The 13,998-nt window shown below is 41.2% G+C and overlaps 1 protein-coding gene across 6 annotated transcripts in view; it reads left to right on the forward strand.

Annotated features, from left to right (window-relative positions):
- The window catches only part of fryb (furry homolog b (Drosophila)), a 209,896-nt gene that overhangs the window by 61,047 nt on the left and 134,851 nt on the right, over positions 1-13,998 (forward strand). The gene's annotated exons all lie outside the window — the stretch shown is intronic.

The raw sequence follows: 13,998 nt of genomic DNA on the forward strand, positions 1-13,998 counted from the left end.
TCATCATCACCCCTTCAATTTCCAACTTCATACTCATCACCCTGTCAGACACTCGCTTAACCTCCAACACACTTTTAACATACTCTTCTTTAAAATGACCCCAGCACCATTTCTCTTCCTGTCCTCACCATGGTACAATAACTTGTACCCACCGCTGATGCTCCTGCTCTTACTTCCCTTCCACTTGGTCTCTTGCACACACAATATATCTACCTTTTTCCTCTCCATCATATCAGCCAGCTCTCTCCCTTTACCAGTCATACTACTGACATTAAAAGTCCCCACTCTCATTTCTATCCTTCTAGTTTTCTTCTTCTCCTGCTGTTTTTGGAAATGTTCGCCTCCTCTTCTTCGTAGTCTTAACCCAGCAGTAGCCCAGTTTCCACCGGCACCCTTGATTTATAACAGAAAACTGTCAAAAGGGGGGAAAAATATAAGTGTAAAGATGATTGAATATGTCAGCGCAGTAAATTTTAATTAGTCCGTGTGAACGCCGCGCATTGACCCTCCATGTGCAGTTATTTACACAAGCTGATCACTGAGTAGCTGATCCACAACGTGAATTCTGCTTTCCAGAACAGCTCTTATATAATCATCTGAACAATCTACCTGTTGCCACATGCATATAAGGGCTGACTTGTCATTCCTACACTCATATTATTATATTTAATAAAAAATAATAAGTGCATGCAGGAGGCGATGGCTGATGCTGCCGCTGATGCTGCGTTCAAGTACCGTCGGAAATTACAGGACTTTTTTGTTGTTTCAAATTCAGCAGTTGCTTGAAGCAGGAGCGTGGTTTTAATTTTATTTTTGGTAAAATAATTAATTGTATCCACACAAATGATTAATTCTGGCCTATATAAGGTGCCTGAGCCCAGTGAAGCTGACCCCCCCACCCAGATAAAAAAAAAAAACCCAAGCAGGCTGAGTTTACCCTGTAATTTCCACAGACCAGCTTTTGCACTGTGTGAAAACATTCATCTGGTCGAACAAAGTCAAACTAATCGCTAACGTTACAAAAACTAAGCAAACGATAAAAAACGTTGCAGGGTAAAACACCCTCAAAAACAACGGCCACTCTGAAGCACCGATGAAGAACTTGTTAAACAAAAAGGCTGTTGTTGTCGGTGGATCTAATAATTTCTTAACAATCTCGAGAAGAACCGGTTCATGATACCCATCCCTCTCGCCCCACCTGAAGAACTCTGACGCCCCCTGGGGGGCGCGCCTCACAGTTTGAAAACCACTGCCTTAGAAGAACCAGCAGAGTATGACATATATCTGTCATTGCACCGCAGTCTTGTTTTAAATGTAGTAGAATTTTCAAAATGATCAAATCCTCTTTTCCTCAGTGGAAAACTTGTTCATGCCATATGTCCTGTGAGACTTTAATGTAGCTCCAAGGTTGTACTGCAGGTGTGCTATGGTTTTGTTACACTTAAAGATTATATCCTTCTGAAATGCGTATCTGTAAAAGTGAGAATGTGGCTTCACTGCTTCACTGTTTGACCTGAGCACTTTGGTGGCTGCTCTCCACTCACACTGCATGCAGATTCAGGAACACACCAGAACACGTCTCACTTAAGTCCGCTGTTTAAATAACACTGTGCCATATTCCAGTGTACACTAAGTTGTAATGGAGAGGAGAGATGACAGACTAGTGATTGATATATTTCATTCATTCATTTTCTAAACCTGCTTATTCTGACAGACAAGCAAGGTCACACTGACACCTACTGTCATTTTAATCACCAATTCACCTAACGTGCATGTGTTTGGAACTGGGAGGATGCCGGCGCACCCAGAGGGAATCAACATAAACACAGGGAAAACTTGTAGAAAGGACCAACTTGGAAGTGAATGTTTGGCAGCACTGCTAACCACTAAGCCATGATTATTTCATGTTCTGCCCAAAACGCACCCATGATTATTTAAGTAGAGAAGCTTGAATCTTCTGCTTTGTTGTCGTCGATGATTCAAGCTTCTCTGCTATAGAAACCACCTGGACAACTGAGAGCCTTCACAGAAATGATTATTTAAGTAACTAACTGCAGCTAGTTTGTGCCTGCAAGGTGCTGAAAGTTCAGCTCAGTATAGTATAGCATACGAGGGCTGTCAATAAAGTATAGGTCCTTTTAATTTTTTTCAAAAACTATATGGATTTCATTCATATATTTTTACGTCAGACATGCTTGAACCCTTGTGCGCATGGGTGAAGTTTTTCCACGCCTGTCGGTGACGTCATTCGCCTGTGAGCACTCCTTGTGGGAGGAGTCGTCCAGCCCCTCGTCGGAATTCCTTTGTCTGAGAAGTTGCTGAGAGACTGGCGCTTTGTTTGATCAAACTTTTTTCTAAACCTGTGAGACACATCGAAGTGGACACGGTTCGAAAAATTAAGCTGGTTTTCCGTGAAAATTTTAACGGCTGATGAGAGATTTTGAGGTGATACTGTCGCTTTAAGGACTTCCCACGGAGCGAGACGTCGTGCAGCACTCCCAGGCGCCGTCGTCAGCCTGTTTCAAGCTGAAAACCTCCACATTTCAGGCTCTATTGATCCAGGACGTCGTGAGAGAACAGAGAAGTTTCAGAAGAAGTCGGTTTCAGCATTTTATCTGGATATTCCACTGTTAAAGGAGATTTTTTTAATGAAAGACGTGCGGACAGGTCCGCGCGTCGGGATGCAGCCGGCGCGGCGCGGCGGCACAGGAAAAACACCTCCGTGTTGATAACCATTTGTAAAATCCAGGCGGCTTTTGATGGCTTTCAGTGGAGTGAGTATATGAGAAATTGTTTAACAGCTGGACATGTTCCAGCTTGTCCTTAAGGCTTCCAACAGAGGTGTTTTTCCTGTGGCGGAGCGTCACGGTGGCTGCGAGCCGACGCTGCAATCCGCCCGCACGTCTTTCATTAAAAAAATCTCCTTTAATAGTGGAATATCCGGATAAAATGCTGAAACCGACTTCTTCTGAAACTTCTCTGTTCTCTCACGACGTCCTGGAACAATAGAGCCTGAAATGTGGAGGTTTTCAGCTTGAAACAGGCTGACGACGGCACCTGGGACCGCTGCGTGACGTCTCGCTCCGTGGGAAATCCTTAAAGCGACAGTATCGCCTCAAAATCTCTCATCAGCTGTTAAAATTTTCACCGAAAACCAGCTGAATTTTTCGAACCGTGTCCACTTCGATGTGTCTCACAGGTTTAGAAAAAATTTTGATCAAACAAAGCGCCAGTCTCTCAGCAACTTCTCAGACAAAGGAATTCCGACGAGGGGCTGGACGACTCCTCCCACAAGGAGTGCTCACAGGCGAATGACGTCACCGCCAGGCGTGGAAAAACTCACGCATGCGCACGAGGGTTCAAGCATATGTGACGTAAAAACATGAATGAAATCCATATAGTTTTTGAAAAAAATAAAAAAGACCTACACTTTATTGACAGACCTCGTATATAGTATGTGCATATATACATTTTGTGCATATTTCATACCAAAGTGACCACGACATACTTTATTCAACAGTAGCACATTCTCTGACATCTCTCTGCCAAAATTTAGCTTCTGCTCGATGTTGAGTTGGATATTATCTCATTCTTGTAGAAATTGTTTGCAACTTAAAAAAAAAAGTTCTCCTCAACAGCTATTCATGCAAATGACCAGACAACTTGCACAAAGAGCATAGAACAAATCATTTTCAAATGTGGAAAACCTGTGGTACCGGAATAATTTAAACTCCAGCATGATGCATGTTTGATAGCGGCTGCTTTGTTGTCGTGTTGGGTGTGTACATGTGTGTTATCTCTCTGTCTCACACTGAATATGAGTCATAAATCACTTGTCAGCTTGGAGACAGCAGGATGGGTGAAAATGTTGCACTGCTTATCATTATATCTCTTTCTTTCTTTCTTTTGCATTTGCTCTCTCTCTGTCTCTCTCTTTTCTTTTCTTTTTTCTCTTTTCTGTTCATCAATTGCTCCACCATGACCCTACCTACTTTTATTTGGCCATAATAATTTCTGTGTAGCCATGAATAACAATAGGAATATTATAATGAAAGTGTTAAGTCCTGCACAGTTTGGCCAATCTGACCTTTTTTTTAAGAAAGGAAGTGTTGGGAAAGTGTAAGTACACGGACCCACAACAGGGGGCGCAAATGAATGGGCAATGAAGAAAGTCAAATAACAAAGCTTTACTGTTGTGAACACGCACAACAAACACAACAAATTACAATTTCGGTCACAAGTTGAATTCCAACGGTGTCGTGTGGGCAGGCTCGACGATAGGAGACGTCTGTCCAAGTCGAACCGGAACCACCCGATTTCCTCCACCACCGAACCCCGGGAATACTGGAGCCACCAAGTCCCGAACTCCCAGGTGGTCACTGCCTCCGCTCGTCGGATCCGGTACTGCTGGCGAGGAACAGAAACAGTCAGATGGGGGTGCGGCTGCACCCAACAACACGTGGGGTGGAAAACACCACCTCCACCTCTAATACAAGAACGTGCAGAGTAAAGCAGTTATCTCTCAGGGGGAAAAGGAGTGCAGTCCTAGCTCCCAATCTCCAGCTCCTGCTGTCCTGAGATTAAACAGGTACTCCTGCAAAACACGTACAGAACAATACTTATGTATAAGCATACGAACAGCTGAGAGTCGTTACCTCCTTGGTAGAGCGATATCTCGGCAATGAGGTGGAGATGCCGTCCAGCTGATATACCCCTCCGCTGATGGATGTCAGCTGTCTCAGTTGATAGGTGACGGCTGTCACCTTGGCTGCTCCTGTGAAGGCGGCAGCGCCCTCTGGTGCCTGGAGCCTGCACACCAGGCAGGGCGCCCTCTGATGGTGGTGGGCCAGCAGTACCTCCTCTTCAGCGGCCCACACAACAGGAAGGATACCAAACCAAAGAGCAAGACATCCTGTTTTGGCTTTATTTTACATATTTACTTGGTTTTCAGTTTGAGTAAAGTCTAGCTCCAAGTAATTCATTCCCACCAATCTGAATCCACCTCCCCGTTTGGGAACAACTCTGCTAAACCGAGGGATAGGGATAGGGTTTGATAAGAAGTTATTGATACTACTGACATGAACAGTTCTATATATCAGTCTGATTCTTTATCAATTCCCAATTTTCTCTTTTGTAAAAAAAAAAAAAAAGTAGGCATACCTACACCTATTCGGTGTCAGTGCAGCTGTTTTATTGTCTCTAATTCTGAGCCCAGTGTCAAATGTCTGCTTCATAAAATTTGAACATTCACTCATTTTCTATACCCACTAATTCTGATTATGAGTCATGGGGCAGCTGGGGCCTATCCTAGCAGTTGTTGGGCGAGAGGCACTGTACACCCAGTTCACCTACTCTGCATGTCTTTGGAAATGAGAGGAAGCTGGACCACGTGAGGGAACCCACACAAACACAGGGAGAACACAGAAAGGACCAGGTGGGAAGTGATACCAGGATCTTCTTCCTGTGAGGCAACAGTGGTAACCACTTTGAACATTTTAAACTAAATTACCATGTTACTTTTCTTAAAAGGATATAACTTGGATCTACCAAAAGTCTGGTTCTTATACTTTTAAGAATGGTGTGCATACCTTTCACTGCAAATTTTCCGACTGCACAGGGACACTCATTCTCCCTTTGTTCATTAACTTTGCTTCCCTGTACAGCAAGCGTGAAAGAGTTTTTCTTACTCGGAACTATTGGGCAAGTTAAGCAGCTGGCTGAGGCTTCAGAGCTGAGTGTAGTAACACAGTCTGTCTGCCATCATCTAAAATGGGTGAAATAAAATCATATCTGTGTACCGTTCATTTGCACATTGGTTTTCTTAAAGGAGACCTGCCTTGAAATAAATGTGGTCAGATTTCAGAAAAGAAATAGCTGATATGTATTTATAAGACCCTTGTGAATGCAGTAAAGTAAATCTGTAAGCCCAAATTTGTAATTCAGCGGAGAAATATTCGTTTAAAAATGACAAATTTGCAGCTAACATTTAGCCCTCTGTGAAAACAGTTTGTACATCCGGATCATTTCATGACGTCGGTGACAAGATGACGCGTTCCCACCTTCAGTCCGATCCCGCATTGAAATTGATTTTATCTCTTAGTAATGTTACTGTTATACACATCCTGGTTTCAACATCCAAAAGTAAGCTGCAATGAATGTGAGATACAGCTCTGCTTGCTCAGATCCGGGGATCAGATCAGCGGCGGCATCGACAGTGTGCGACATTATTCCCCGACGCCTCGCTCTCACTGCCCCCGATACGCTTACCGAGTGCATGCGCTCGTTAAATGCCGCCGCGGCACTCACACCCCCATGTCTGCTGTGCAGCCACCACCACCTCTCTGTCTACTGAATGGAGTTGCAGCCAACTTGGCACAAGTCCAGAGACTATGCTCGCCGTTTTAATGCAGTGCACGCGGTGACACCTGTTGCTCGCAAGGACAGACTTCTTGCTGCAAAATCCGCAGCGCCGCACGTCTCGGTAATCGGAGCCGCAGAGCTCTGTGGCCGCTGAGAGAGGTTTATATATTTTTAATGACTTGAATTCTTTGCGGGTCTCGCCTCCGTAGCCCGCTACGGTACACCGGAGGTGAAAGACAGTAGATTTTCAATGCGACACCACTCAATCAAACGGGCGTATGAAAAAGTCCACAAAAATAATTTTCAAGCACAAATAAAAGAAATGTGTACTCACCAAGCTTACCGCAAGACAATATGAAGTTTTAAAAAGTAGATCCTTCCGTATAAGATAAGAAAAAGGTGCAGATGCAAACTGACGTAAATCCACAAATTACAGTTGGCGTGCGCAATGCATGCTGGGAGAGGGTCTTGTCCCTGACGTCTCGGCAGTGTCCATGATGAGAGGGACAATTTGCGGAGGGCTAAATGTTAGCTGTAAATTTGTCATTTTCAAATGAATATTTCTCCGTTGAATGACAGATCTGGGCTTGCAGATTTACTTTACTACATTCAGAAGGATCTTATGTGTAAATATTAGTCATTTTTTGGTCCAAAGATCTGACTGCATTTATTTCAATGCAGGTCTCCTTTAAAGAAAAATGTGACAGCTTTGCCTGCATGGTGCTAATGGTATACTCATATACGTATTGTCAGTGCCAGGTAGGGTTGGGTGATCAATCAATCAATCAACTTTTTTCTTATATAGCGCCAAATCACAACAAACAGTTGCCCCAAGGCGCTCCACATTGCAAGGCAAGGCCATACAATAATTATGAAAAACCCCAACGGTCAAAACGACCCCCTATGAGCAAGCACTTGGCCACAGTGGGAAGGAAAAACTCCCTTTTAACAGGAAGAAACCTCCAGCAGAACCAGGCTCAGGGAGGGGCAGTCTTCTGCTGAGACTGGTTGGGGCTGAGGGAAAGAACCAGGAAAAAGACATGCCGAGAAGGGGGGCAGAGATCGATCACTAATGATTAAATGCAGAGTGATGCATACGGAGCAAAAAGAGAAAGAAACAGTGCATCATGGGAACCCCCCACAGTCTACGTCTAAAGCAACATAACCAAGGGATGGTCCAGGGTCACCCGATCCAGCCCTAACTATAAGCCTTAGCGAAAAGGAAAGTTTTAAGCCTAATCTTAAAAGTAGAGAGGGTATCTGTCTCCCTGATCTGAATTGGGAGCTGGTTCCACAGGAGAGGAGCCTGAAAGCTGAAGGCTCTGCCTCCCATTCTACTCTTACAAACCCTAGGAACCACAAGTAAGCCCGCAGTCTGAGAGCGAAGCGCTCTAATGGGGTAATATGGTACTACGAGGTCCCTAAGATAAGATGGGACCTGATTATTCAAAACCTTATAAGTAAGAAGAAGAATTTTAAATTCTATTCTAGAATTAACAGGAAGCCAATGAAGAGAGGCCAACACGGGTGAGATATGCTCTCTCCTTCTAGTCCCCGTCAGTACTCTAGCTGCAGCATTCTGAACCAACTGAAGGCTTTTTAGGGAACTTTTAGGACAACCTGATAATAATGAATTACAATAGTCCAGCCTAGAGGAAATAAATGCATGAATTAGTTTTTCAGCATCACTCTGAGACAAGACCTTTCTGATTTTAGAGATATTGCGTAAATGCAAAAAGGCAGTCCTACATATTTGTTTAATATGCGCTTTGAATGACATATCCTGATCAAAAATGACTCCAAGATTTCTCACAGTATTACTAGAGATCAGGGAAATGCCATCCAGAGTAACGATCTGGTTAGACACCATGCTTCTAAGATTTGTGGGGCTAAGTACAATAACTTCAGTTTTATCTGAGTTTAAAAGCAGGAAATTAGAGGTCATCCATGTCTTTATGTCTGTAAGACAATCCTGCAGTTTAGCTAATTGGTGTGTATCCTCTGGCTTCATGGATAGATAAAGCTGGGTATCATCTGCGTAACAATGAAAATTTAAGCAATACCGTCTAATAATACTGCCCAAGGGAAGCATGTACAAAGTGAACAAAATTGGTCCTAGCACAGAACCTTGTGGAACTCCATAATTAACTTCAGTCTGTGAAGAAGATTCCCCATTTACATGAACAAACTGTAATCTATTAGACAAATATGATTCAAACCACCGCAGCGCAGTGCCCTTAATACCTATGACATGCTCTAATCTCTGTAATAAAATTTTATGGTCAACAGTATCAAAAGCAGCACTGAGGTCCAACAGAACAAGCACAGAGATAAGTCCACTGTCCGAAGCCATAAGAAGATCATTTGTAACCTTCACTAATGCTGTTTCTGTACTATGATGAATTCTAAAACCTGACTGAAACTCTTCAAATAGACCATTCCTCTGCAGGTGATCAGTTAGCTGTTTTACAACTACCCTCTCAAGAATCTTTGAGAGAAAAGGAAGGTTGGAGATTGGCCTATAATTAGCTAAGATAGCTGGGTCAAGTGATGGCTTTTTAAGTAATGGTTTAATTACTGCCACCTTAAAGGCCTGTGGTACATAACCAACTAACAAAGATAGATTGATCATATTTAAGATTGAAGCATTAAATAATGGTAGGACTTCCTTGAGCAGCCTGGCAGGAATGGGGTCTAATAAACATGTTGATGGTTTGGATGAAGTAACTAATGAAAATAACTCAGACAGAACAATCAGAGAGAAAGAGTCTAACCAAATACCGGCATCACTGAAAGCAGCCAAAGATAACGATACATCTTTGGGATGGTTATGAGTAATTTTTTCTCTAATAGTCAAAATTTTGTTAGCAAAGAAAGTCATGAAGTCATTACTAGTTAAAGTTAATGGAATACTCAGCTCAATAGAGCTCTGACTCTTTGTCAGCCTGGCTACAGTGCTGAAAAGAAACCTGGGGTTGTTCTTATTTTCTTCAATTAGTGATGAGTAGAAAGATGTCCTAGCTTTACGGAGGGCTTTTTTATAGAGCAACAAACTCTTTTTCCAGGCTAAGTGAAGATCTTCTAAATTAGTGAGACGCCATTTCCTCTCCAACTTACGGGTTATCTGCTTTAAGCTACGAGTTTGTGAGTTATACCACGGAGTCAGACACTTCTGATTTAAAGCTCTCTTTTTCAGAGGAGCTACAGCATCCAGAGTTGTCTTCAATGAGGATGTAAAACTATTGACGAGATACTCTAACTCCCTTACAGAGTTTAGGTAGCTACTCTGCTCTGTGTTGGTATATGACATTAGAGAACATAAAGAAGGAATCATATCCTTAAACCTAGTTACAGCGCTTTCTGAAAGACTTCTAGTGTAATGAAACTTATTCCCCACTGCAGGGTAGTCCAACAGGGTAAATGTAAATGTTATTAAAAATGATCAGACAGAAGGGAGTTTTCAGGGAATACTGTTAAGTCTTCTATTTCCATACCATAAGTCAGAACAAGATCTAAAATATGATTAAAGTGGTGGGTGGACTCATTTACTTTTTGAGCAAAGCCGATAGAGTCCAACAATAGATTAAATGCAGTGTTGAGGCTGTCATTCTCAGCATCTGTGTGGATGTTAAAATCGCCCACTATAATTATCTTATCTGAGCTAAGCACTAAGTCAGACAAAAGGTCTGAAAATTCACAGAGAAACTCACAGTAACGACCAGGTGGACGATAGATAATAACAAATAAAACTTGTTTTTGGGACTTCCAATTTGGATGGACAAGACTAAGAGACAAGCTTTCAAATGAATTAAAGCTCTGTCTAGGTTTTTGATTAATTAATAGGCTGGAATGGAAGATTGCTGCTAATCCTCCACCCCGGCCCGTGCTACGAGCATTCTGACAGTTAGTGTGACTCGGGGGTGTTGACTCATTTAAACTAACATATTCATCCTGCTGTAACCAGGTTTCTGTTAGGCAGAATAAATCAATACGTTGATCAATTATTATATCATTTACCAACAGGGACTTAGAAGAGAGAGACCTAATGTTTAATAAACCACATTTAACTGTTTTAGTCTGTGGTGCAATTGAAGGTGCTATATTATTTTTTCTTTTTGAATTTTTATGCTTAAATAGATTTTTGCTGGTTATTGGTGGTCTGGATGCCTGCGTAATTGTGTAATTGGACAATCACAGTGCCTTCGGGAAAGTATTGTGATGGATGATGAAATGGGGGTGGGGGGGTTGCAATTTGTCTACTTTAAAATGCCTACCATTAAATTAATTAATTATTATGTATGTATTGCATGGGTTAAAGTTCTTCATCACCACGACGGATTTCCATCATTTGGAAAATTTAACCACACATACTCGTGTGCATGTGGTGTCATGCGAGCCTCACTGTCAAAGCAACATCCCATTCTGCGCTAATCAAAGCAGCAGCAATGTCAGCGTGGACTGCGGAGGAAGAGACTGTGTGAATTTTCACTCCTCTCCACTCTGTTTACTGCTTGCCATGAGCCACGGTCTTTCTCCTCCCTGTCTTTGTGAGAACATTGGCAGACACTCCCCAAATAGAGCGGGGTGTGGCTTTGCTTTGAACCAATGCAGCATTGATCCGTCTCACTGCTTCTATGGTTTGTTGTATTATTTCGCTTTATCTTAATTTTCCCCCACTAAAACCCTAAAGAGCATATGTCTGTGAGTAATATTTACCTTTTTTATATTAAACCGACCTGTTATAGTCTTCTAAAACAGTTGATAGATGTATTTTATAACTTAAAAACGGGACCGATGCTAACGCGTTAGCAAGTCTATGGCGTTTCAATGTTAAAGTTAGCATTAAGCTGTTCGCATCTCAGCACAGTTTGTGCATTTGTTTTCTGTATAATAAATAATTAATGGCTTAGCGTTTGTCGTAAAAGAGTCACATGTATTACAAATTGTAATATTTTTTTATTTATTTTTATTTATATATTAATAATAATAATAGCAGCAACAACAAAAGTATTAATAACTAATACTGCTACAATACAATTTTAGAGAAACAGACAAAAAGAACCTGATGAAACAAAACACAACAGAAAAGGTAAAACCAACTAATAATGAACATAAATAAATAAATATAGAAATAAATAACTGTTTCCTGTGAACACCTAGTGACTCTTAACACCTCCACTTCATCCCTGTTTTATTTAAGTTTAATGACAATTTGTTTCGGTCAAACCACATCTAAGCTGTGTTTTTACACAAGAAAAAAAAATGCAGTAAACTGCACATTTGTGTCTTTTTTCATGAAAATAACTTATTAAGGATCACATATTACACTTTAGTCAGGCCTTTAAAATACTTTTGTGGGCTCTTGCTGTAATATGTTGTCAGTGGTTGAGATAGATGCTGTAGGCATCTAATAATGATAATAATCGGGTGAAACCTGATGGAAATCTCTTTGTGGTGTGTCGGTGATGTATGTATGTGCAAAATAAAACAAAACACTACTCCAGGTATGTTTTTGATGAGAATATAACATCATAACTTTATTACGAGGTCAGACGTTGATGTTGCGTGACAAAGTCCTTTTAATAATAACTCACTTCAAGAAATAATGGCAAAACTCATATGTAAGTAAAAAAAAAACAACAAAAAAATGATTAATCGATTACTAAAATAATCGTTAATTGCAGCCCTAGTTTGTTTTGAGTGAGAGCATTTTACCAATTAAATGTGAATACGCCAGTTTTGAGTTTCTCAGTGCACATGTGTTTTCAAAACAGGTGACAGTGTTACTTTGTGCACAGCAGAACAACATTGTCAGTTGCTTTATGCCCTAATTTTGTATTTTATTGACTGTACAGTCAGCAACACAGCACCCATTTGGTGCATTCACTGGATTAGAACAGATAAAAATGCTACAGAAGACAAAGAATTTTTACTTGACAGTTTGAAGAGAGTTTTATTTGTTTCAGAGGACTTCATACCCATTAAAATTCACCAGAATATACAAAATTTGACTTGCTCTTTTAAAAGATTTCTGGGGTAACACCCCCCAGACCCCCCATAATCAATAGTGTGTTTTTACTTCACACTTTGAAATGGATTTTATTTGTTTCAGAGGGCTTCATACTCATTAAAATTCACCAGAATGTACAAAATTTGACTTGCGCTTTTAAAAAATTTCGGTGCGAGATCCCCTAGACCCCCATAGTTTGAAGAGAGTTTTCTTTGTTTCAGAGGGCTTCATACCCACTAAAATTCACCAGAATATACAAAATTTGACTTGCTGTTTTAAAAAAAATTCTGGGGGAGACCCCCCCATAATCAATACTGTGTTTTTACTTCACAAATTGAAGTTAGTTTTATTTGCTTCAGAGGGCTTCATACCTGTTGAAATTCACCAGAATACACAAAATTTGACTTGGTCTTTAAAAAATGTTCTGGGGGGGCACCCCCCGCCACCCTTTTATGTACCTTATGTTCAAGTTTTGCATTCTTTTTATGCTTTGTCTGTCTCTCCTTAGAGGCTATTTAGAATAGATTTGTATGCCGTATAATGTGTTTATTGTATTTATTGAGGAAAAAAGAGTGTGTGGCCCCACTACGCCACATTTTAGGGAATTGCTGGCATTGATGTTTGCCAGAAAAAAAATTAAGTCAGATGAAAATTTATTGCTTTAACCCATGATGTATTGATTTACTATTATGAATGTGCCAGCATATCATAACAGGCCAAGAAACACTGTACCTCATCTGGCTTTCCCTGGTCTTCTTCAGAGCAACCGAGTGTCACTATTTTGCAGCAGTCAGGAAAAGTCATTTTTTTTCCCCCAAAGTTGGAACCCCTGACATATCTCCACATAACTTCAAGCAGGTGAACTCTTTTCACATTTTGGAATCTGCATTAATTTTTCTGTGCTCTACAACAACAGTGGATGCGGAGTGGCATGCCACCTTAGAGCTGCACCCTAATGCTCTGAGCCGAGCAGCAGAGTAGTACATCTCCTCTAGGATGCAGAGCTTGCTCAGACTGCCTCCTTGATTCAACCTGTGATTAGCTCGTAAATTTTGGAATAGCTTTTTATTTTCTCAGCATGAAAATGGTTGTACACTACCACTGAGGCTGCACCCAGCCGCTCTGATCTGAGCAGCAGGGTGCCTTCCTCCCACAACACAGGGCACAGTCAGACTACACGTCCAGTTTTAACCTGCACTTGACTCATGAATGCACAGCTATGGCGTATTTCAACCATGTGACACTCCTTACAGACAGACAAACAGAGTGAGGGGAGTGGCATCATGATGGTGGCTTCAAATTGTGATTTTGGGCAGCTAATGTTGTTGAACGATGGAATAGTCCCACTGCCCAAAGCTAGTAATAGATATAGTGCTTGGTTAGGAAGTCATGCGTGGGACATATTGCTGTTGTTTCCACACTTATATGAAATGATTATTTCATAGACACTACAAACTATTTTTATCTGTGAAATGCAATGGATCATGGCCTCTTCTCGACTGTGTCTTTTTGTTGTTGCTGTTGTTGTTGCAGCAGCGTAGTGCACATACACTTATTTTCACTTGCTTGGTGAATAATTTTTCATCAAGACATGAGACTTTTTGCTGTTCAGAAATCACAGAAAAACA

This window comes from Thalassophryne amazonica, chromosome 9, assembly GCF_902500255.1.
Source record: "Thalassophryne amazonica chromosome 9, fThaAma1.1, whole genome shotgun sequence".
Classification (NCBI taxonomy): domain Eukaryota; kingdom Metazoa; phylum Chordata; class Actinopteri; order Batrachoidiformes; family Batrachoididae; genus Thalassophryne; species Thalassophryne amazonica.